Genomic DNA, 23,558 nt, shown 5'->3' with positions numbered 1-23,558 from the left:
CTGTTTTAATCACAGTAGCTTTATAGTATAGTTTCAAGTTGGGTATTGTGATAACCCCTGACATGTCTCTGTTGCCCAGTATTGCTTTTGCCATTATAGGTCTCTTCTGGTTGCAAATGAATTTTTGGATTGTTTTCTCTAGTTCTGTGAAGTATATTGTTGGAATTTCAATTGGCATTGCATTAAATCTACATAGTAGTTTTGGAAGTATGGACATTTTCACTAAATTGCTTCTTCTTACAAGGGAACAAGGGATGTCTTTCCATTTTCTTATATCCTCCTCAATCTCCTTTTTCAGAGTCCTGTAGTTTTCAGTGCAGAGGTCTTTTGCTTCCTTTGTTAAATTGATTCCTAGATATTTTATTATTTTAGATGCTATTGTAAAAGGAATTGCTTCCCTAATTTCTCTCCCAGTGAGACTGGTATTTGTGTACAAGAAGGCTATTGTTTTTTGAGTGTTGACCTTATATCCAGCTACTCTACTGAATCTGTCAATTAAGTCTAGAAGTCTTTTGGTGGAGTTTTTTGGGTCTTCTATATAAAGTATCATATCATCAGCAAATAATGACAGTTTCACTTCTTCTTTTCCTATCTTTATTCTTTTATTTCTCTCTCTTTTCTAATTGCTGTGGCTAATGTTTCCAGAACTACATTGAACAGGAGTGGTGATAGTGGGCATCCTTGTCTTGTTCCTGATTTTAGCATGAAAGTTTTTAGTTTTTGACCATTTAGAATAATGTTGGCTGTTGATTTTTCATAGATAGCCTTAATCAGGTTGAGATAAAGACTTCCTATTTCAATTTTCTGTAGCATTTTTATCATGAATAGGTGTTGGATTTTGTTGAATGCCTTTTCTGCATCTATTGAGATGATCATATGGTTTTTGTCTTTGACTCTGTTAATATAGTGTATTACATTTATTGATTTACAAATGTCGAACCCTCCTTGCATCCCTGGGATAAATCTGACTTGGTCAGGGTGTATGATCTTCTTGATGACCCTCTGTATTCTGTTTGCCAGTATCTTGTTGAGGATTTTTGCATCTATGTTCATTAGGGAGATTGGCCTGTTTTTGGCTTGGGTCTTTCCCTGGTTTTGGAATCAAAGTAACAGTTGCTTCCAGGAATGAATTTGGAAGCCTTGCTTCCCTTTCAATTTCCTTGATGAGTTTAAAGAGCAATGGCATTAGTTCTTCTTTAAATGTCTTGTAGAATTCAGCAGTGAAGCCATTAGGATCTGGGCTTTTCTTTGTTTGTAAATATTTTATTACATTTTCAATTTCCCTCATTGTAATTGGGGTGTTTAGAATTTCTATATCTTTTTCATTTAACTTTGCCAATTCATATGTATCTAAGAATCTGTCCATTTTTTCTGTGTTTCCCTTTTTTTTAGAGTACAGTTTCTCGAAGTAGGTATTGATGATCCTCTATATTTCTGCTGGGTCTGTTGTGACTTCCCCTTTTTCATTCTTAATTGCATGGATTTGAGCCTTTTCTTTCCTTTTTTTGATAAGATTCGCTAAAGGTTTATTGATTTTATTTACTCTTTCAAAAAGCTTACTCTTTGATTCATTAATGTTTTGTATCATTCTCTTAGTCTCCATTGCATTGATTTCTGCTCTGATCTTTATAATTTCCTCTCTTGTGTGAGCTTTGTGTTTGTTATGCTCTTTTTTTCTAGGAGTTTGAGGTTCTGAATTAGGTTATTTATCTGAGTCTTCTCTGTTTTCCTAATATGGGCATTCACTGCTATGAATTTCCCACATAGAACTGCATTCATTGTGTCCCATAGATTCCTGTATGTTGTACTAGCATTATCATTTACTTGTAGAAACTGTCTAATTTCTTCTTTAATTTCCTCTGTGCCCCATTGGTTGTTCAAGAGGGTGTTATTCAGTTTCCATGTATTTGTGGGGGGGTTGCAGTTTCCTATGTTGTTGATCTCCAATTTTATTGCACTATGGTCTGATAATATACAGGGGGTAATTTCAGTTCTTTTATATTGACTTAAACATGTCCTATGAGCTAGCATGTGGTCTATTTTGGAGAATGATCCATGTGCAGCTGAAAAGAATGTCTATTCTGATTTTGTGGGGTGGAACACTCTGTATCTATTAAGTCCATTTGTTCAATAGCTTGGTTCAGTTCTTGAATTTCATTGTGAATTTTTTGTCTAGATGATCTGTCTATTTGTGATAGTGGGGTATTGAGGTCCCCCACTACAATTGTATTAGTACTTATTTGTTTTTCATGTCCATTAATATTTATTTTGTACAGTTGGGGGGATTCATATTTGGTGCATATATATTTAGAATTGTCATCTCTTCCTCTTGGATTTTTCCCTTCACAAGGATGTAGTGACTATCTTTGTCTCTCTTAATTAATTTTGTTTTGAAATCTACTTTGTCTGCAAATAAGATTGCCACCCCTGCTTTTTTCTGGGTTCCTGTCACATGGAGAGCCATTTTCCATCCTTTTACTTTCAGTCTATGAATTTCTTTTTGAGTTAGGTGCATTTCTTCTATACAGCATATTGCTGGGTTTTGCTTCTTAATCTATTCTGTCAGTCTATTTCTTTTGATTCTTGAATTGAGGTCATTAACATTGATAGTTGTAATTGATAGATACTGACTCATCCTTGTCATGATGTTTTACTGTTGTTGGCTCTTATTTCTTTTCCCCCCTTTCCCTTTAGTTTCTTACCTTGCCTGGTGGCTTCCCTCTGTTGAGCCTCATGGAGTTATGACCTTCATTGCCTTTTTCTAGGATATTGCTTAGAATTGTTTGGAGTGCTGCTTTGGTGTTCATGAAATTTCTCAAGTGTTCTTTGTCATGGAAGTGTCTAATTTCCCCATCAACTTTGGAAGATAATTTTTCAGGATACAAGAGTCTAGGTTGGAAGTTATTTTCTTTTAGGGCTCAAAATACTTCACTCCAGGCTCTCCTTGAGTTGAGGGTTTGTGTTGAGAAGTCTGCCATGATTCTGATGGGCTTTCCTTTTTAGGTGATTTGTTTCTTTTCTCTAACTGCCTGTAGGATTTTGCTCTTCAGTTGGGTTTCTGCGATCTTGACTATTATATGTCTAGGTGTAGATTTTTTTTGATCATGGCTAGGTGGAGTTCTATATGCCTCACTTATCTGTATGTCCAATTCTCCACCTCTGTCTGGGAAGTTTTCTACTATTACTTCTGTGAACAGTTTTTTTTATGTCAATTGTACTTTCTCCTGTTTTTTTTGTGGACTCCTATCAGTCTTATGTTATTCTTCTTTGCATCATCTAGCAGCTGCTGAATTGATTTCTCAGGTCTCTTACTATTTTTAAGAAATTTCTGTTTTCATGGTCCTTAACTGCAATCCTGTCTTCAATATCTAATATTCTATCTTCAGATTCTCTTAATCTGCTCTGCATGCTTTCAGTGGAGTTTTTAATCTCCTGAATATCTGTTTAAATCTGTTTCATGGATTCCATTTCTTTCTTACATTGGACAATCATGGCTTCCTTTTTTTTCTTATGCTGGGCATTTATGGCTTACAGAATGTTTCTGAGCTCATCTTTTTAAAAATCTGTTTCTGTTCTAGAGCCTCTAATCATGTCTTTCACTCTGCTCACTATCTCTCTAGTTATCTGGGAAATTATTTCTGTTTTGAATTTTTCTAGAGCCTGATTCATCTGTTTTGTTACTTCCTGTGCTATCAGTTCAGGGTGTCCAGGTGGTTGATTATCACACTTTTCCACCTTGTTTCCCACAGAATTTGCTTTTTTGTGGGTGGAAGTCTGAGTTTGTGCCTTACTTAAATGTCTTCTCATTTTTGTTTTTGGTACTGTCCTTGGTCTATTTCCTGGATTGATACTTTGAAGTTGCTTATTGTAAGAATCTTTGTTCATGTATTTAGAACCCTTATGGAATGATTGCTTCTCAGAAGTATCTTCCAGATATAGCTGGTCTTTAGGTTTTGATTCTCTAATGGCTCTGAGGCTGTCTCATTTTCATTATACCAGGAAAGACAAGTGATTAGATCAATCACAACACCTTAGTGTAAGTGATACAATCAGCAACACAATAACATCAAGTACCTCTTAGAAAATTATAATTTGTGGTAGTTATTAATCTATCACCTTTAACTGTGTGAATTAAATCAAAATTGAGGACCAACCCAACATATGTTTATAGTGAATATACTCTTCAATATAGCAACTTTACCTTTCAGGTTGGGGAGTTAGAAGGAGTTGGGGAGGGACTAATAGGTAAGTAAAAGGATAGGGAAAGGTTATCACTGAGGCCAGAAGGCACCGGCAAGAGAAGGAAAGAGAAGAAAAGAAATATAAAGAAGAAATATGAATTAGGGGGAGAACAGGAACACAAAGGGAGATGAAGAAGCAAGGGAGTGAGGCAGAGAGAGAGAGAGAGAGAGAGAGAGAGAGAGAGAGAGAGAGAGAGAGAGAGAGAGAAAGAAAGAGAGAAAGAGGAGAGAAAAGAAAAAGAGAAAAATAAAAAATTTAAAAGATTAGCAAAGAAGAAAAAAATTAAAAATAAGAGCAAAAAATAGTGGTAATTTTGAAAATAACAAATAAAAGATAAAAATGAAGGACCTCCTTCAGGTTATGTCTTTGCTGTCACAATAGACAATGTGGGCAGCAGTGTGCAGTTACAAGTCAATGAGTCTCAGTATGCCATTCACAGACTCATGAGATTCAGGCAAATTTCTGGCTGCAAGTCCCATGTTGAGCTCCCTGTTCTCCTTCAAGGTTGAACTCTGCAAGGTTCTACTGCAAGTTCCAGCTGCCTTTCCCCTGAAAATAGTCCAGGTTCTGATGGGAGGTGATGATCCCTCCAACTTACCAAGCATGGTGGTCTGGTACGCCTTTATTGCAGAGATTCTCTTCACTTTTCCAGTGGGCTTCAGTTATCATCAGGGAGCTTGAGAGAGGCCCTCTCTATGTTGTTCACATCTGTAGCTCAGAACAATGGCCTTGATGTCCCCCTGTGCCTCTGTAGTGTGGATCCAAGCAGCTGTACAGCCAAAAGGCTAGAGTTGGGGGCAGAGCTGTTGTTGCAGGGACCGGCATGTGGCTAAGCTGGAGACTGGTGGGCATGCCTGAGGATCCTCACCGGCTCTCTCATAGAAATTCTTGTCACCATGCAATGACTGTAAATAGCCCAGGAAGCTTTGACAGTTATGAAGTCTGCAATTGACTTTGTCCTCTCTTGTCTCAGGGTCCAGCTTATTGAGATTTGTTAAGAGATCACATAATGTGTATTTAAAACTCCAAGAAGTTACTTTTAAAAAATTTCATAACAATGGAAATGAGGTTTTTCTAGTTGCTATTTTCTCTTTGAAGTCAAGATTATAGTGCTGGAATTGTTTACATTTGCACATGTTGATTTTACCAATTAACTATGAAATTTTGTTCTTGAAATTCATCAGGGCTGAAAGACAGAAACACACATTGTACGCCATCTCCACTGTAGTTGTTATTTTCTCCCCTAAGGTAGGATTTTTACTAGCATTGAAGTTATTGTCCTTATTTATTTTTATACCTACACTTGTTGTCTTTACCATTTTTTTTATCTTTATACCTGCCCGTGTTGTTTTTGCTATTTTTAAAAACTAGGCATGAGAATTTAGTATTGAAATTTATCACAGAAGAAAGATGGAAGTTCACACACTATAATAGTTCAGTTGTAATAAGCTGAACACTGGGATAAGCCATGACTTCTAAATGTTGGAACAGATGCTATATGCTAATTTTTATTTCTCTTATCACCTGTGTGGAAGATTAAGTTGTTATGCAAAACATGTAGTTCGTGCTTTTGAGCATGAAATAGAATGGATAGCTCTATCATGAGCATGATAAACACTCAGGGAATATATAGTTGGCACAATTTGATGCTGCAGACATAAAATTTCCTTTTTAGAGTATATTAAAATTTTACCATTCCTATCAGACAATATTTTAAATATCATTATGGAAGATATATAGTTAATATTTTATGCATTTCCTTTTCTTACATCTTTATATCCCTTACAAGGAAAGCTATTCTATGTCATAAATTAGGAAATGTTAAATGTTGAGGAATTATACCTGATCATTATAATTTCTGATATATTTTTGTTGATTTTGTTTCTTTTTTTTTTTGGTACCAGGGATCGAACATGGGTCCTTGCACTTGTGCAGCAGGTGGTGAAACCACTGAGCTAAATCCCCAAACCTTGATTTTGTTTCTTAAACTGTGGGTCTCTGGTTTTCTAAGAGAATAATATTAATTCAAATCTAAATAATCTGGGCACTGAATATTAATATCCAATAATCATTTAGGCCTGCCATTCTTGCTACAATAACACATCAGTATTATGATTAATGCATTCCCTATATTACTCTTATCAAATTGGCTTTTAATTAGTTTATTTGACTGTGTGTTTGAATAGTATGTTTTTCATTACTATTCCATTTAGGTGAGCCAATTTATAGAGATAAATTTTTTATTGGTTAAGTTTATTGGTACATTTTATATATACATAGTGATCACATTATAAAGATACATTTATATTTTAGCCCTTAAAACTAATAAATCTTGTCACAATGGCAGGTAAGAAAAGATGCATCTCTGAATTCTGTGGAATTGGGGCATTATTCATAGGATATTCAATTTGAACTTACACATCAGTATTGTTAAAGATGTCTGTCTTTTGACTCTATACCATAACTTTAAAATATATTAAAGGACAGGAAAGATTTATCATCATTGTTGTGTTGGTAGATGTTCATTCAAGAGAAAGAAATGTCTAGTGGAAAACTTGCTATTTGTGAAAATGGCATTCATCATTCATATAGTCAACAAATATTTATTAAGACCCTGTGATATTCTAAGTAATGGGCTAGTAACTGGCGACACAAGAAATAAAGTTTTAGCTATTAATGAAGCTATTAGGTGAAGACAACAACAAAAGAATAAATTCCAGTAGCAATAGGTGCTATAAAAATATTGACAGTAATATAGAGAGTGACTAGGATACTTCTGATGTGCTGCCAGAGAAAGCTGCTTGAGAAAACGATATTTTGTAGAAGTCCAAGAAAGCAGTGCTGCAGCTGGGTTGAGGGGTGGATGGTACAAAATCAGGTTAGAGAGATAGGCAAGGGCCAGATCAGGAGAGCACTGTAGGTAACAGCAAGTGATTTCTCTTTAATTCTTATTTTAATTGGAAATTGGGGGAAACATGAAGGTGCATAGTATGAATACTTTAGACATTCATTTTTTTCTGCATTACTAGGAAAAAACAGGTAGTAGTGTGGGCAGAAGTGAGGGTCTTCATACCTGTCATTAGAGTTCTCTAGAGGAATCTATCTATCTAGAATCTATCTATCAATCATCTATCTATCTATCTACCTATCTTTCTGATTAAGGCAGTGAATTGATTAGCTAGACTTACAGGATCAGAGGCAGAAGAGCCCATAATGTCTGCCTGTGTGGAGAGTTGGAACATCCAGTAACTGGTCAGCCCAAGAAGAGGGAAGCCACAGAACAAGAGGGATAGAGGATGTATCCCCAATCCAGGTTCAGAGGCCTGGAAGAGGCCTCATGGTAGAGTTGCCATGTGAGTCTGCTTTGGAAGGCTGGAGCCTGATGTTCAAGAGCAATAGTGAAGACTGGAGCTATTACTAAAGGGGCACACATCCTTCTTTGCTTTTTAAAAAAAATTCCACTACAATACAAGCCTAAGGGTTGGTGCCACCCACATCTAGGGTGTGTCTTCCTCTGTCAGTTTGTTGACCTACATGTCACTCATCAACACTCCCCCAAACTGTGCTTTACTAATCTGCTAAGTGTTTCTTTTTTTTTTTTGGTACCAGGGATTGAACTTGGGTCCTTGCACTTTTGGGGCAGGTGGCAGAACCACTGAGCTAAATCCTTGGCTTCTAAGTGTTTCTTAATCAATCCAAGTCCATATATCAATGTCAACAGTCAATATACTTCTTTTTATACTGAGAATTTTGAAATGTTGATTCATCAGGCATGTGTTGCTACACACAAAGAGCTGATGAATATCTGCATCTGTTGTTAATGTGGCTCTGGAATCTTCACACATTTTCTGCAGTCTTGATTATCCTGTCCTTCTTTAGAGTTCATATTTCCTTGTATCCCATCTACATCAGAAAACATTTCTCTTGTTAAAGATTTCTCTCTTTAGATCAAAGGTCTGTTGTGCAGATTAAATCTAATTCAGAATAGGTGAAGGTGAAAATGAGAAAATATAATACATAAAGTCAAAGAATAAACCATGTCAAAGAAAAATAGTAAAGTGATAACACAGATTTTATTTAAGAACTATTGCCACAGGGGAAAAGAGACACAAATATAGAACTATATTCTATTCTGAATACAATGAGGACAAGTGGGAATTTATAGTCTAGGTGCAGGGTGGGTTTATTGGGTAGAGAATTACAAAGAGGAAATATGGGAGTAAGAGAGAGGTGTAGGATAAGGCAACTTGTCAGATTCTTGATGAGCAGACTGGGCTGGTCAGATATTACCAAGAGGCAGTGGGGGTGAATTTGATTACATCAAGTTGATCAGAAGTGAAGAGTAGGGGATTCATTCTGAACTGACTTAACAGGATTCTTGCTGCTGCAACTGGGCAATTGAAGTACAAGGATAGACACTGAAGGCCAAGGTCAAAGTCTAATGAAGAATGGAGTTTGGTGGAGCCTGACTAATGTTTGGTCAAAGAGAGAGCACTTGTTAATCAGGAAGAAAAAATTGTGTAATTATTGCCAGTTCTTTATTGCTAATGTGAATAGGCAGGACTAATCTTATGGAAACTGCAGTGTCCAGGGAGAAGCATATGGTGATTTTTATTCAGAAACAATACCATTAAGTGGATATTAAGGGGAATTTTTAAGGGCCAAACAGAGAGATGATATGTTATAGGAAATCCACATGCATTTTTGAAGAATGTACAAAAAGAGAATCAATTAAACCAGTTTGGTTTTCAATACATGGATGACTTAGAAAGCGGTAGATATTCACATAAATATTTTCAGCACCCTTTAACAGCTCCACTTTATTCTAAGAAAATGAATTATGGTGCTTTTTGTGTTTACAATCCTTGCACAACTCTACCCGTGACTCTCACTTTCATATTTAGATCAAACATGGAAAGATAAGACAAAGCAACCATATTCTATGTCTTCTGACTCAGCTCTTGGGTACCAGGTTATAAGGCTTTGACCTAACAGCAGTGCCCAGATTGTCTGTTACCTTTGTCAGTTGGCATCACATGAAAGGATGGTTGGAGCTGGCCACATTCTTAGTTATGTGAACTAAAGAGGAGACCAAGCAGTTCATGCTAAATTTGAAGCTGAGGATATATGCAGAGTGGCTGCTGAGAAAGATTTGGCACCATGGGACTAGATTTAGGTTGGTGAGAGTTGAGGGCAATTGGAGATATAGGGAGGAGCAAGTATTGGAGAAAAATTCTAAAATGGGCTAATATAGTAGGCTAAAGACAGCTGAAAATTTTTGACATTCTGTCATTCTCCAAGGTGGGGTCTATATCTCCCTTACTCAGAAGAATTTTGTTTTCATTGATTGACTCTGGAACATAGTGGGTATGACCCTGTATCATATTGGAATCTCAAGAGGTTGTTTTGCTTTGTTTTTATGAGACAGGGTCTTGCTATATTGTTCAGGCTGGCCTTGAACTCATGGCAATCCTTTTACTTCAGCCTCCTGAGTGCTTAGATTGCAGGCATGTGTTGGAATCTCAGGAGATTTTTAATGTCCAATTTCTGTCTTTTTCAATACTAGTTCTAGGAACCAAGCAAACATGCTATGCCACCCACCAGGCTTACATGGATAAGTGAGGCCCTTGATCTACAGCCTTGAGCTCCCAGTCATCAGCAGCATTGGTTTACTAGTGGTGTGAAGGAGCCATGTTTGGACCCATCCACCATCCCCAGCACGGAACAGGACCATGGAATAGGTCCTGTTATGACAGCACATGGAAAAGGATCAAACCAACCCTATCTAGTCTTGTATAAATTGTAGGTTCATAAAGAAAATAAGTAAAAGTTTTTGATGTTTTTGTTTCTTCTTATTTTTAAATTGTGACAAAACACATGAAACAGAATTTATTAGTTTAACCTTTTTGTTGGCATTAAGCAGACTGACACTAACTGTGACCATCACTACCATTCATTGCCAGAGCTCTCTTTCCATCTTAGAAACTGAAATTCTATATCATTGGACAATAGCTTTTTATTTCACATGGCAGTGAAAATTTTATTTTCTACTTATGTGAATTTGATTAATCTAGGTATCCCATATATGTGAAATCACACATGAATTTTTTGGTAGCTGGTTTATTTCAATTAGAATAGTGCCTCTTGAGATTAATCCATATTGTAATATGTGTCAGAATTTCTTTCCTTTTAGAGGCTGAATGATATTTCATTTCATCTATGTATTTATGTATCTATCTATGTATGTATCATCTATTTATCTATCACCTATTTTGCCTTTTGTTTATGAATTCATTCAAAGATGGACATCAGGGTTGTTTCCAAGCTATAGCTGTGTGAATAATGCTGCTATGTAAAAATATGTATGAATCCCGATTTTTTTCACATATATGCCAAGAAGTGGGTTGGCTGGATCATGTAATAATAATGTTTTTGATTTTTTTCTATTAAGTTTATTGGTACATTTTAGGTACAAAATACAGTTACATTCATCATTGGGATCTTGTAACTTTACATGAGTATCTTGGTTCTTATTTTTTTCCCCTTCCCCTGACATCCCTTCAACCCCTCCACCTTTATCTATTTGCAAAGACTTTGTTTCCATTTTTTTCCTTTTCTCATATTTTTTCTTTTCCCTTCTTTCTTTTCCCCTACCCCTCCCATTTCCCCTACTCCTTTAGACTTTTTCTTCCTATTACACAATATCAATTATACATTTTTAAAATTAGAATATCAAGATGTAGAAGTCATTACCACAGATTTTACAGAATTTAAAAGGATATAGAAAGCATATTGCAAAAATCTTTTTTGAAATAAATTTGACAACTTCTAAGAAGTACCTTGGAAGACAAATAAATGAAACTGACTCTGGAGGAAATATAAAATTTGAATAACACTTATTAAAGAAAGTATATTCCTAGCTTGAAAACCTACCTATATGACAACAACAGGCTCATATATATTTTAACTGATAAATTATATCAAACATTTAGAACAGGCCATTCCACCTCTCTCAGCCCAGAGGAAGGGGCTTCTGGGCCACTGTCCCACCACTCCCAGCCCAGAGGAAGGGGTTTCCAGGCTGCTGTTCCACAGCTCCAAGCTCAGAGGAGGTGAGCCATGTGGGCACCAACAGCAGCCCTCCCCCATCAAAATGAGAACACACATAAACAAGTTTCAAAGCCAGACTTCCAGATCACCTAAAGCAACCCCAAAGGGAAATGAGATGGGACACTCTGATACTCAACCACCTGGACTCCCTGAACAACAAACAAAAGAGGATCTGGAAAAAATGATATCAGAAATAATTTGTCACATAACAGCAGAGATTGTGCCCATAGTACAAGACTTAATTAATAAATCTACAGAGGACACAGATTAAAAAAAATAGAGGAGCTTAGGAACACAATGAAATACTAACATAGGAAACAAAAGGAATCCATAAAACAGGTACAAATGGATTTCCAGGAGATTAAAAACTCCATTGAAAGTCTACACAGCAGAATGAGCCAATCTGAGGATATAGAAGATAAGATTGCAATTAGTGATCAGGAAAAGAAAAATTGCTTCAAAATTGTAAGCGACCATGAGAAATCAATCCAGCAGCTGCTAGATGATGCAAAGAAGAGTAACATAAGTCTGACTGGAGTCAATGAAGAAACAGGAGACAATGCAGATAACATAAAAAACTGTTCACAGAAGTAATAGCAGAAAATTTCCCAAGCAGGGGAAAAGAACTTAACACAGATAAGTGAGGCATACAGGACTCCAAATATGCTTGATCAAAAAAAATCTACACATAGGCATGTAATTGTTAAGATTTCAGAAACCTAACAGAAGAACAAAGTTCTACAAGCAGTGAGAGAAAAGAAACAAGTCACATACAAAGGAAAGCCCATTAGAATCACAGCAGACTTCTCAACACAAACCCTCAAGGCAAGAAGAGCTTGGAGTGATGTATTTCAAGCCCTAAAGGAAAATAGCCTCCAACCCAGATTCATGTACCCTGCAAAACTATCTTTCAAAATGGATGGAGAAATAAGATGCTTTCATGTCAAAGAGCACCTTAGGAACTTCATGAATACCAAACCAGAACTCCAAAACATTTTAGATAATATGCTAGTAACAGACAATGAGGATCACAACCCCAGGAAGCCCAGGAGAATGAATCTATCAGGTGCAACAAGAAATTAAGTGTAAATGGGGAGAACCCAACAAAAAGAAAAAGTCATGAACTTCATCTCCCTAATGAGTGTATAATTCAATCTTGTTACTGTTCTGATTAATATTTTTCTGGTTTTAGTGTTGCACACCTTTCCTTGTGCTGTACTGGCTATTTATCATCTTCTTGTGTATACTTTTTAATTGTATTGGACTAAATTCTACAGCTGTTCATGGTAAAAGCTATCAGGAGACTAGAAGTAGTACAGAACCTTCTCAACAGATAAGCCATGTACTCCATACTTCCAGCAAAAACACCTTGTGTAAATGGAGAAGATACAGTGCTTTCTCCCTAAGGTGGGGAACAAAGGCAGATATGTGTACTCTTCATCTGCCCATTAAACTTTGAAAGATAGGGCCAAACCAAAATAGTCTGGCAATAAAATGACACAATTAGCATACCATTGACAAGGTAGAAGTAAAATCCTTATAAGTAGATAAAATGATCTTCTACAGCGGAAATACTAAGAGATCTCTACAAGCTCCTAGAACTTGTATTTGAATTTAGCAGGATTAGAAAACACAAGGTATATATAAAAATTCAGGTATGTATACTTGCTATAAATGAAGAATTGGATATTGAAATTTAAAAGTTATGTAGGTGAACAAAGGACCTAGAAAAGTAAAAAGAAAAAAAAACAGTGTTGGAAGATATTTGTTACCTAATTTTAAGATTTCCTCTAAAGCTACAGTAATCAAGGCAGTGTTGGTGTAAGGAAAGACATATAGATCATTGGAATAAAACAGAGAATCTAGAAATAGAACCACACATATATGGTCCACTGAGTTTTCAAAGATTATTTAACATTAACATTTTATAGAACATAAATTCAATTCCAGAGCAGAGGAAAAGATTGTGTTTTCAGCAAATGGCACTAGAACACTTGGTATCCATGTGTAAAAAATTAACCTCAACTCTTTACTTCCATACATAAAAATAACTTGAAAGGATCTATGAACCTAAATATGAAAGCCTAAAACTATAAAACTTTAAGAAGAAATTATAAGGAAAAATGTTTATGAATTTAGGGTAGGCAAGAATTTCCTAGGATACAAAAAACATGATGTATAAAAGAAAAAAAATTGATAAATGAGATTCCATCAAAATTTAGAACTTTAAATGACATCATTAAGAAAATAAAAAGTAGTCCTTAAATAGACCATATTTATAATGCATATAACCTATGACCAGAATATATAAAGAACTCTTACAGCTCATTAATAGTCAACCCAATTTAAAAGTAGACACAAGAAGATGATAGCCAGTACAGCACAAGGAAAGGTGTGCAACACTAGAATCAGAAAAATACTAATCAGTACAGTAACAAGATTGAATTATACACTCATTAGGGAGATGAAGTTAAAATTTTAAATGAATAAATGTCACCTTAGGTGTGAACCAGCTAGAACTTTCTAATACTGCTAATGTGAATGTAAAATGATAAAACCATTTTGGAAAACAATATAGAAATTTCTTGTATTACTATTAAGAACCAACAGTTCTGTTCTTAAGTTTTTACTTAAAAGGAATGAAAATACATGTTCACAATAGAGTTGTACATACAAGGTGAGTGTCCCTTATCTGAAATTCTTGGGACCAGAGTGTTTCAGGTTTTCATTTGAAATCCACTTGATCTGCAAAGAGGACAGCTACTCCTGCTTTTTTTTCGGGTTCCTGTCACATGGAGTAATGTTTTCCACCCTTTAACTTTCAGTCTATGAGTTTCTTTTTGAATTAAATGTGTTTCTTGTATGCAGCATATTGTTGGGTCTTGCTTTTTGACCTATTCTGCCAGTCTATTTTTTTTGATTGGTGAATTGAGATCACTAACATTAATGGTTGTAACTGATATGTATTGACTTATCATTGTTATGACTTTTTCTTTTTGTTGGATTTTCCCCCTTTGCATTTAATTTCTTGATGTTCCCAATGGATTCATTCTGCTGGGCTTCCTGGGGTTGTGATCCTCATTATGTTTTCCTAGGATTTTGTCTAAAAGCTTTTGGAGAGCTGATTTGATATTCATGAAGTTCCTAAGGTGCTCTTTGTCATGAAAGTATCTTATTTCTCCATCAATTTTGAAAGATAGTTTTGCAGGGTACATCAATCTGGGTTGGAGGCTGTTTTCCTTTAGGCCTTGGAATATATCACTCCAACCGCTTTTTGCCTTGAGGGTTCGTATTGAGAAGTCTGCTATGATTCTGATGGGCTTCCCTTTGTATGTGATTTTTTTTTCTCTAATTGCTTGAAGAAGTTTGTTCTTCTGTTGGATTTCTGGAATCTTAACTATTGTATGCCTATGTGTATATATTTTTTTTCATGGCCAGTTGGAGTCGTGTATGCCTCACTTATCTATATGTCAAGATCTTTTCCCTTGCTTGGGAAGTTTTCTGCCATCACTTTTTTTTGTTTTGTTTTGTTTTTTGGTTTTTGTACCGGGGATCGAACTCAGGTCCTTCTGCTTGGGAGGCAGGCGGCAGAACCACTGAGCTAAATTCCCGGCCCTGCCATCATTTTTGTAAACAGTTTTTTTCTGTCATCTGAACTCTCTCCTGTTTCTTCATTGACTGCGATCAGTCTTATGTTATTCTTCTTTGCATCATCTAGTGGCTGCTGGATTAATTTCTCATGGTCCCTTATAATTTTGAAGCAATTTTTCTTTTCCTGGTCACTAATTGCAATCTTATCTTCTATATCTGAAATTCTGTCCTCAGATTGGCTCATTCTGCTATGTAGACTTTCAATGGAGTTTTTAATCTCCTGGAAATCTGTTTGTATCTGTTTTATGGATTTCATTTATTTCCTATTGTGGGATTCCATCATGCGCCTCAGCTCCTCTATTTTTTTTATCTGTGTCCTCTCTAGATTTATGAATCATGTCTTGCACTATGGGCACAATCTCTGCTGTTATGTGAGAAATTATTTCTGATTTCATTTTTTCCAGATCCTCTTTTGTTCACAGTTCAGGAAGTCCAGGTGGTTGTGTATTACAGTGTTCCATCTCATTTCCCTTTGGGGTTGCTTTAGGTGATCTGGAAGTCTGGTTTTGAAACTTGTTTATGTGTCTTCTCATTTCAACGGTTGGGTGGGGGGTGCTTCTGGCACCCATGCGGCTCACCTCCTCTGTGCTGGCAGGCATGGTGTGGTGGCCTGGATGCCTCCTCCTGTGCATTGGGAATGGCTCACCTCCTCTGTGCTCAATAGCAGTTTACCTCCTCTGTGCTGGTGGCCCAGAAGCCTCTTCCTGTGCTCTTGAATGGCTCACCTCCTTTGCGCTCAATGTTTTTGATTTTTAAGGAACTGTTATTTTATTTTTAAAGTGGCTCTATCATTTTACATGTCTATCAGCAGTTCACAAGGGTTTCAATCTGTATACCCTCAGCAACACTTTTTTTTGAGTTATAGTTATTTTTAATGGTATCTACCCTAGTGAATTGGAAGTAGTACATCATTGTGGTTTTGACTTGCATTTACCTAGTGATTATTGATGTTGCGTACCTTTATATGTACTTTTGGCTATTTGTATATTTTCTTTAAAGAAATGGTTTTTCAAGTTCTTTGTCCATTTTTTTAACCAAGTTTTTGTTTAATTTGTTTTTGGTAGTAATGGTTGACTTGTAGGAATTTTTTTTATTGATTCCAATATTATAGATAAGATTGAAAATATGCCCTTCCTTTCTATATGTTGCCTTCATAATGCTATTGTGTCCTTTAATGCACAGAAATTTTAATTTTTGTAAACAGTCCAGTATATGTATGTTTTCTTTTGTTGCCTTTACTTTTGATGTTGCACTGTAGAAATCATTGACAAATCCCTTTGATGTGTTTTTAAATCTCTAAATTTGCCATGGTTTATTATGTAGCAAGAGACTTTAAGGACAGATGAACAGATCAAGCATGACTAAGAAGTAGATATGCAACAACAAAGATGGGAGTATTAAGAGAGACAGAATAGAGATTTCTTACCACTGTTATGGACTGCATTTATGATTTCAGTTCATGAATTTCTAGAATATGTGTCTGTCATCTTTAATATCCAATATATTCCCTGAAGAGGAATTGGAATGAATCTCTTTTCCACATGATCAGAAGAAGCCATCTCAGCATGATTTCTTCCTCTTTCTTTGAGTGAGCAGTCTCAGTCACCTGGTGCTGGCAATAGTCAAAGTCTCCCAAAGGTGGGATCTGGGTTGCCACACTAAAATGCTACCCAGCCAGCTTAAGGAAGTCAGGTTAAGGATAGATCAAACTGAATTAAGGCACTGTTTGAAATTGATTTTCATTTCCCATCTTTTTTTTTTTTACTTAATTACAATGACTTTGGAAAAAGTTGTCTCATTTTGACCACATATTAGTCAATATCCCATTATGACACTAAAATACCCAAGATATTAAGGTTTACTTTGGATTTCAGTGTGGAGGTTCCACTTCATGGTTGGGCAGACTTGTACTTTCAGATTTGTAGTGGGCAGCAGATCTCATGGTAGGAGCACATGGCAAAGGAGGCACTTTCCCTTATACTGGGGTGTGAAGAAGAGGGTGAGAACAGGATCATAGGGCCTTCAAGGTGTGCCCTATGGCTGAAGACCATCAGTTTGTCCCACTTTCAAAGTTTCTACCCTCTTCCAACAGTGCCAAGCTGGAAACATGGGCATCAGAGGACATACAAACTCTAAACAATAGTAACACTTGATGTCTAAACATTTTAACTGATTTGTGGAACAAGATACAAAACTATCTAGTAGAAATATTTGAATTGCCAAACTTTTTCAAATTTTTGATCTGGAAAATTTATATTTGTGTGTTGAATCATTAGTTTTCTTTGTGAGCTACACTAAAGGGATTGCTTACATTTGACTAGCTTTGGTACAGTCTTAAAAATAGAATAGCACTTTTTAAAATTTATTTTCACCTTCCAGAAACAAATTTGCAGCTCTGAAAATATTTAATGGGATTGAAAATTGAGTGAAATACGACTAGTACAGATGTTCCAGAGCTTCATAACAATGCTCACAAATTAGTATAATTTTACCACTTAAAAATATGTAGAACTTAATTTTCTTTTATTTTTATTAGTTGTTTGATGTTTATGTGCTTGTCCTAAGATTTATGAGTTAATAGAACCATTGCTTTTTAACCATTAGCTTCTTGCTAATAACAGAATTTGCTGGCTTCCTTTTGTCTGTATCTCTACCTTGATATCCCTACTGTGAAGAAGGAAACTGGAAGCATTGAAATAAAGACAAGATAGGGAAGAATTGAAGCATGAAGACAGATAATTGTTATTTGCAAGACTCTTCCTGAATATTTAAATTGGATACAGGAAAGATAGGTGAAGGAGTTTAATATGGGAGACTTTTTTGCATTTCATAAACAGTAGGAATCTGAAGCAACTGTTCTTAACCTAACATGTAATATTAGCTTCACCTAGGGAGCTCTTAAAATAACCCCACTCCCCAGTACAGTAGTGCCTCAGTTCACAAACTTAATTCTTTTCATGATTCTGGTCACAAATTGAACTGGATGAGAATTGAATCAAATTTCCCCATAAGGTCAACATTGAACCTAACCATTAAATTTGGGGAAAGCATGCCATCAAAGATATTTTTGAAATTTCTCCAATGAGCACCCTGAGTAGAGAACAAATGGACAGAATAGAAAGTATATGTGTACATGCTGCACATTCTGCCCAAGCCAATTGCACTTTGAGTGCTTATTGTACTTTATGGAGCCTCTATTGGCCTAAGTCTTTTAGAAACAGATGAGGCCTAAATTAGGTGGCCAGCCACTCTATTCTAGAGTGCTTTCAGTTTTCAAGTTCACACAGGAGAGACGAACAGTATCCATGACAACAGCAGATGTGATTCATCCATTCCCTCCTTTTAGTTTCTTTGGGACATTTTGTTCCCTAGGATGACATTTGAAGAAGCTCATACGCTCTCTCCGCCACCTCATATAGCTAGTAATTTGAATGCTTCTTCATCTGACACCTTTCTAACGTTTTGATCCTAAGGATGTGTGTTGTGTATACCAGTTCACATATACTTTTAAAAATGTCACAATATTTCCATGGTTGTGATAATATAGATAAATTAGTTGACTGTGCAAGCACTTAGGGAATATTTATCGCATAGCTAAAACTTCAAGGTTGGCTCTTGCCTTCAGTGATCTTATATTAAGTTGTGATGTTCATACCCTAGTTTACATCATCAAATCTACTTTATAATTTGGGTTCTCATGCTTATGTATGGTTCGGTATTAGTGTTCTCTGGAGAAGCCCAGCCAATAAGATGTCTATCTATCACTATATCTATATCTGTGCATGCAGAAAGATTTATTTAGGGAACTTGCTGCTGTGAGTATGAGGTCCTAGAGGTCCAAGCCCTAGGAGAACCAATGTCCCAGGTCCAAGTTGAAGGCTGACAAGCCAGAGATCCAGGAGAGCAGATGGTACAGGTCAAGTCCAAATGCCTTCTCCTCTGCTGGGGAATTTCCTCTTGTGTGGGAAGACTAGTTTTTTATTCTATTTAGTCCTTCAGCTGATTGGATGAGGCCTATCCACATGATGCAGGCCAATCTGCTTACTCAAAAGGGATTGATATAAATGTTAATCTCCCACCACAACATCCTACAAGTTGACATCAAATTAATCACCACAAATGGTACTTGGAGCTGATGATGATAATAGTTATACTATGTTGAGGGCTTACTACACACCAGACACTCTGCTATTCAGTTTCCAGCCTTTAATCCTTACCTTAACCTTATGTGGGAACTAACACTACTCTCTTCATTGTATGCATGAGGAAAATCAGACTTCTTCTTTTTTTTTTTTCTTGGTACCGGGGATCAAACTTGGGTCCTTGTAGTTGAGGGGCAGGTGGCAGAACCACTGAGCTAAATCTCTGACCAAAAATCAGACTTCTAAAAGTTAAAATTTGCCCAAATCACACAACTGATAAGGTTGGTCCTATAATTTGTATTCAAATTTTTCTGGTTCACACCTTCTGTCCTCAACCACCATGAGATTTCATAAATATTTTTTGAGAGAAGCTCTTAATAAATTGCCCAGATTGGCCTTGAACTCATCATCCTCCTGCCTCAGAATTATAGGCTTGTGTCACTGTACGCTATGTGCTATGATTTTTTGGCAAATTTTCCTTTTGCTGTCTTTTGGAGGTAGGCCATATGTTAGAAATAATAATTTTGTCATTATTTATAATGTTTCATTTAATACTGATTTGAAATGCCATGGGAATTGTATTCTAGTAGGTTAAACTCAGAGCAAAGACCTGTCTTTTTTCCAGTAGAAAAATTTCATTAAAATAAAATCTGCTTCTGCTTTTCACTGCTTAAGTGGAGAGAATGGAAAATTTATAAACTGATCCCAAGAGGAAAAGAAAACTTCAGATAGAAATATTGTTATGCTGACTTAAATAATTGAGTCAATTAACTTTTATTCCTTGAACAATGTAAAATGCCAATATAACTTCTTGGCTTTTTAACTTAATTGTATGGGCTGTATTATGAGCATAAAAATAATATTGTCAGCAGAGCTGTGCTTAAAACCAGTTAAAATGGAGGTCACAACCTTATCTTTCAGAAGAACTGAGAAAATCATTCACGAAATATTTTTAATACACCACCCTCTCATCTTTCATGTTGGTTCACTTAGTACTTCTTTAATTAATTATTTGGTTAATTAGTGGTCATTCATTCAAAGAATTCTATTGGACATTTCTAATGGCCCAGGTGATTAACTAACACCTGTTTAGAATTTTATAAAGCGACTTTATACACCTCTTTTATCTTTGTCTCTGTTCTAAGATACATCTACTCTTTTGCTTTTATACACTTACTGTTTTTCTACAAGTGTCCCTCCTGTTGAAACATTACCTTTGCTTCAATATAATTGTGCCAGTGAAACTGAAGAACCAGGCTCCCTTCTGAGACAATTTATCAACTGCTGATTTCTAAAGTGTACAGTTTTTGAAGGAATATTCCTTCTTGTTCTTCCCATTTGAGTTAGCAAGATTAATTTTTACCATTTATTATTCTTTAATTCAATTAATCCACTACCTTGTTTCTTGTCATTTCAATCAGAAAGTTTCAATATTCAGATCGGGGCATCACATTTTGTAATGTTATTTATGACAAAATACTAAATAGCAGGAAGAAAAACTTTACTAAAGGTTGTCTTTGTGTGTGTGTGTGTGTGTGTGTGTGTGTGTGTGTGTATGTGTGTGTTTGGGACAGGGTATCACTAAGTTGCCAAATTGCCCAAGCTGAGCTTGAACTTGTGATCCTCCTGGGTTAGAGAGTGCTGGGATTACAGCCATGTGCCCCCACACTTGGCTTTGTCTAGGTATTTAAATAGAGTATTAGACATGGGGCATTGTTACGTATGGGAGTGATATAGGGCATGGCTTACACTAACTGGGAAGAGAGGTGTGAGCAGATCCCAGAACCCCTTTTGTGGAAGTTCTCAAGGGTTCCTGTGAGGTTTGGATGACATAAAAGGACACAGCCATTATGAAGTGCTCACTACTGTGGATTTCTTCATGGTATCCCTCCCTGTGCCGTCCAGGGTGTACTTTTGTTTCATTTTGTTTTTAATATTTTCTCTCTTTTGCTTGGCTCAAGTTCACTCTGTAAACCCAATTTCTCCCTTATCCTTCACTTTTCAAATAAACTTGTCATTGTTTTTGTGTTGCAATTCATTGTTTGAAAAGAAAAGAATGTGGAAACCAAGAGGCGAGCATTCTCAGACCCAGTAACATTTATTTGGCATAGTCATGCAGGAGACTCAGGTACCAGGAAATCAGGTAAGGCTCCACATTAGACACATTTTGTTTTTTGTCTCTCTCTTCCCTAGGCTGGGAATTCAGGGGACTCTTCTCATGATGTGCAGAGAACTATTTGCTGCTTTTCCCACCACATGGGGGATGGAGAAGGAATATATGGCCTTTGTTTTTCTTCCAGCTACAAGAGACTTTTTTTCTGCTGTGCTCACTTTGCCAGTACAAGCTAAGTATCCAGAGAGCTTGCTGCACGATGTGCATGACTTAGAGCTTAGTATGCCTTGTTGTCTGCACATTTGTTACCCTTCTTGGAAATTAGCCTGGTCTCCACCCACCCCAGTTTGTAAATGGCTTTCTCTCTGGTTTTTCTGTTTTGTTCTGGAGCACTGCCATGTTGCCTTGGCATGTGGCCTGCCACCATGCTGTCTTGTCACACAGCCTACGTCATGTGGGCTCACATTAACTGTCACCGCGCCCCCCCCCCCCCCCGCTTTATTTTACCAACTGACCTTAAGAGCTAAGCCTCTGATTTTAGGGAACATGTGGGCTTTTGGAGAAAAAGAGGAAGGAATGTCTTTTCTTTTGAATTATTTAAACCAGCGCAGTGTTTTTTCAGAAAGGAGAGAAATGTCCATTTTTTAAAACTCTGTTGGTTTTTGCCAATGGCAGTGGGAGGAGAGGGAATCACAGTGCCCAGTGGAGCTGGAGGCTTATTTACTGCAGGCTGCACTGGAAAGGCCTGTTTCCAGCAGGCAGGGCAAACATCTATGGCATAGACTGGGCATGCGTGCCCACACATGACCTCCTTTCATCTCCTCCCTGCTTGACTAGGCCCAGCGTTGGCACCCAGGCAGGGAATGTGCAGAGCGGCCAGACCAGGAGTGTAATTGCAGTTGCTGATATGCATGGCCAGGGAGTCCTAAGGAGAGGATGAATAGGCCAAAGCCGCATACACAGGCATGGGTCAGCACAGAGTCTGCAAGCTGTAAGGTGGGCAGCTGCACCAGCTCTAGCTGACTTGGCTTCCTCCATGCCTTGGGCTATCACTTCCTGGCTGGATTTCTTCCTTGTTTATGTGCAGGTAATTTAAGAACGTGCTTCATGGCCTAAAAAGAACAAATGAACAGCATTTAAAGCTTAAAGTGACTGTGAATATGTATACAAAAGCAGAGACTTTTTACTAATGGAATAAATGCAAGAGATATGGCTTTTACTTTGCTTAAGTAAAGAGATAATAAGTGGCTAAGGGAACTCTGTTTGGGGAGGGGTCCCACCTTTATCTCATGAAACTCAAAGGACTAGGTAAGGCCAGCAAGTGGCTCAACTTCCTTCTCCCTAAGGAGTTAATGGGCCCCAAAATGGAGACAAGCCCTCAGTGGAACTTCCTTCTGTGCTTCTGTGAACAATGCTGGCATCACTCTAAGGTTCATTCAGGGAGACATCTGTTTAGTCGGTGTTAAGGTCTCACAAGGGATGCTTTGTGGGGCCTTCAGGTCTCTTCCTTCTGCATGGGATGCAATCTCAGGGTTCCAAGATCTAGTTGTCTCCCTCTCTCTTGGTCCCAAGATGAGCCAATGGGAAACCTCTCGGACCTTGCCACCCCATGGATTTCACTGACTTTACCACTAGGTCATATCCTTGATGAGTAGGAAAAGTTTGATCCTGACAGTTTAAAACAGAAACAGCTTATCTATTATTGAAAAATGGTTTGGTTTCAGTATGAACTGAGAAATGGTGAGAAATGGGTGTGGGATGGTACTTTAAATTGTGAGAATCTCCAGTTACAGTATTTCTGCTTAAAACATAAAAGGTGGAATGAAACGTCCTATGTTTTGCCATGTCCCGTGTGGTTGAAGGGTTCACAGACAGTGAGAGATTAGGAAAGACAGACAAAGAGATATAATAAGGTATAGGTGGGGCCAGGTGGGGCTCTTAACTCCTGATGGGAGGAAAAGACCACCAAGCAAATGGCCACATATTTATTTATACTGGTAGATAGGGGAAGTGCAGGGGTATGTAAAAGGGGCTGGCTGATTGGAACAGGAAGAGTTGTTAGGGTCTGCAGGAGATAATGCTTGATGTTTCTCTGGCAAATGTGTGGGAAGGAAAATAGTCTTCTTCTAGGCCAGGCCTTGCTCCACTGTGCCCTCTTGTCACATTTTCTTCCTTGTGGTCCTGCCTCATCTTCAGGAGGGAGAGTTAGGCCTGGCCATAGTGATCTACAGAGAAGTGCTCCCAGCAATGTTCAGGATTTTGTGACTCTTTATCAAGGGAATTCCCAGGAGCTGTGGTGT

The sequence above is a fragment of the Heterocephalus glaber genome, unplaced genomic scaffold (assembly GCF_053883595.1).
Source record: "Heterocephalus glaber isolate CG9 unplaced genomic scaffold, H.glaber_assembly_v1.0 deba00001698, whole genome shotgun sequence".
Lineage (NCBI taxonomy): Eukaryota > Metazoa > Chordata > Mammalia > Rodentia > Bathyergidae > Heterocephalus > Heterocephalus glaber.
This window is presented reverse-complemented; position numbering follows the sequence as displayed.